Source organism: Lupinus angustifolius, chromosome LG04 (genome assembly GCF_001865875.1).
Source record: "Lupinus angustifolius cultivar Tanjil chromosome LG04, LupAngTanjil_v1.0, whole genome shotgun sequence".
NCBI lineage: Eukaryota > Viridiplantae > Streptophyta > Magnoliopsida > Fabales > Fabaceae > Lupinus > Lupinus angustifolius.
The window spans coordinates 22935761-22938735 of NC_032012.1; the positions used below are offsets into that span (position 1 = coordinate 22935761).

The 2975-nt window shown below is 34.6% G+C and overlaps 1 protein-coding gene across 1 annotated transcript in view; it reads right to left on the reverse strand.

The window, feature by feature from the left end:
• The window catches only part of LOC109346293 (endoglucanase 17-like), a 31010-nt gene that overhangs the window by 6006 nt on the left and 22029 nt on the right, over window positions 1-2975 (reverse strand). The gene's annotated exons all lie outside the window — the stretch shown is intronic.

Below are 2975 nucleotides of genomic sequence, written 5' to 3' on the forward strand. Positions count from 1 at the left end.
ATGTATTCTGTTAGAAATTATAAATTTCTAATTAAGGTGAGCATCATATATTTGATACGATGATATCAACTATTTATTTTCGGGGTTATATTATAAGTAATCTAATTACTGACACCCCTTAGATTTCTAAAAGCTTATAACGGATATGGGCTTAATGGGTGGATACCCATCACGTTAACCCATATGGGGTAATGAGAACCCTATAAGTTAACACATAAGGAAGGGTATGGTCCACGATATCCGAAATCAAATTCAGTTTTCTCCTCTCCCAATCAGAGTGAAAACGCAAGTCCCAAGAGGAATCATGGATTTGGTTGAGGAAGGCCATCATACCACAAAACCTCTTTCGGAAACGTAGATCAAAGGAGCACATACAGGAACATGGATTCAGGAGCACATACTGCACCTTTTGATTCATATATGTGTGTGAGAATCATGAAATTCAAGATCCTAGGATTGGTATTTTAGCAATCATAAGGAATTTCAAACAAGTGGTATTAGAGCATAGGTTCTGAATTTTATGATTCTCCATCAAGGGTGTTTTCCCAAATCTTGTATGAACCCTAATTTTAATTTGAGGATTATTGAATTATGCGTCCGCTGTTATGTTATAAAGATTGAGAATTTAGGGTTTAATTTGGGAATTTATGCAATCTCATTGTTGTTGATTTTTTTTTTGATAGACATGAATTATATATTCTACACCTTGTTGATGTACATGATTTTGAAGTAACGTGAATGAAATTGAGATATTGCATTGCACATAATTCTCTTATTTTGTTTTATTACAAGCATGGGATTTCTCTCTATATGCTGAAAGCCTAAAAGAGATTTCAGAAAGAGAATTTGTAGGGTGAATTGATTGCTATTTGTTGGTTATTGAGGGATAAGAAAATTATTATGGTTGTTGCCAAAAGCAATAGTGGTACCGATCCTTCGACTTCATACAATTGTTACAAAGTAGAAACCTTGACTGAAGCCATATTACACTCAAAGCAAATCTCTAATTTGAAAGATCAATACATCTTGTTGGAACATTTGGATACATGCCTCCAGAGTGCGATAACTCATTCTTTTAATATAACTAGCTATTCATACTTGAACATTTAATCATGGATTAAATGCAGCCATAGCAGTTGGTAAAAAATTATAAGCCAAAGAGTATATTGAACAGTGAAGGGGTATTCTTTTTTGGCACTATACAACACAGTGCATACTGACTTTGTTCGCCAAGTTTCTTTTGCTGCACTTTTCGTGAATTGGGTACATATGATATTGATAGACTTGTTACACTGTGAATTTTATTCCCTTGATTCATTATTCTACATATATGATATTATTTTTTTGTAATGGACCCATATTGCTTATTCTTTTGTCTAGTAATTATTTTGGATTAATTGATGCAATATGTTGCCAAAGTAACCTCTATTGTGGAAATTAATTGAATTATACAGATGAGTATGAGATTATTTATGCGAATTGTATTCGGCCCAAAGGAAGACACAATTTAGCCAAATAATAACATATCTGTGATGATAAATATGTAACAATTATAAAGTTTTTTTCATGTGAATAATAGTCGCTCCAAAGAAATGCTATTATTTGACAGAACTAATTGTTAATATTTGATCATTACATTGACAGTACCACTTACAAATTAATTTCTCTGTCCAAAGACTAGAAATTTATGTTGTGCTAGGTATCTTATGATGGGTCTATTATGTGAACATGTCTTGTTTTAAATATATTACATGACTTGTTTATTTAGATTTGAACATGTTATTAATTCTTTGTTATCAATGCTGCAAATTTTTCTGCTCAAATTAGTAACATTCCACTACTGAATGGGACAAATTTTAAGGTCTGGAAGGAAGCCGTAGAAATCATTCTCGGCTGTATGGATTTGGATCTGGCACTTCGTGTGGAGAAACCCATTTCCACTACGGAAAACCTCGATGAGGCTAAAATTGAGAAATGGGAATGCTCTAACCGAATGTGCTTGATGATCATGAAACGCTCTATTCCAGATGCGTTTCGGGGCTTTATATCTGAGGGTGAAAGTGCAAGGAAGTTCCTTGAAGAAATAGAACAATTCTTTGCCAAGAATGAAAAGGCGGAAACAAGTAGCCTTTTGGCTAAACTCATCTCCATGAAGTATAAAGTCAAAGGGAACATAAGGGAGTATATTATGGAGATGTCTAATCTCGCATCAAAACTCAAGGCACTTAAGTTAGAGTTTGGTGATGACATACTCGTGCATTTGGTTTTGATCTCTCTTCCTGCACACTTTGGGCAATTCAAAGTGAGTTATAACACTCAGAAGGACAAGTGGTCCCTTAATGAGCTTATATCTCACTGTGTGCAAGAGGAAGAGAGGCTGCAGAGAGATAAGACTGAGAGTGCTCACTTGGCTATGACCCCTCAAAATAAGAAAAGAAAGAGCAATAAGGGTGCTGCGAAAGGGCCTTCTCAGCAAAATAAATTGAAGATTAATGAGGAATTTATCTGTTACTTCTGTAAGAAGCAAGGACACATGAAGAAAGAGTGTCCTAAATATGCCTCATAGCGTGTAAAGAAGGGTAAATTTATAACTCTTGTTTGTTCTGAAATTAATTTGGCTTTTGTACCCAATGATACTTGGTGGGTAGATTCTGGTGCTACTACTCACATTAGTGTCACTATGCAGGGTTGCCTGTGGAGCCGACAACCAAGTGATGATGAAAGATTCATCTTTGTGGGAGATGGAAAAAGGGTTGCAGTTGAGGCTATTGGAACATTTAGATTATGTTTAAGAACTGGTTTTCATTTGGATTTATTTGAGACATTTGTTGTACCGTCTTTTAGGCGGAATTTAATTAGTGTTTCCAGCTTGGACAAATTTGGTTTTTCTTGTTCTTTTGGAAATAATAAAGTTAGTCTCTATCAAAATTCAAATGTTGTTGGTTCTGGTTCTTTAATAGATAATCTGTATATGC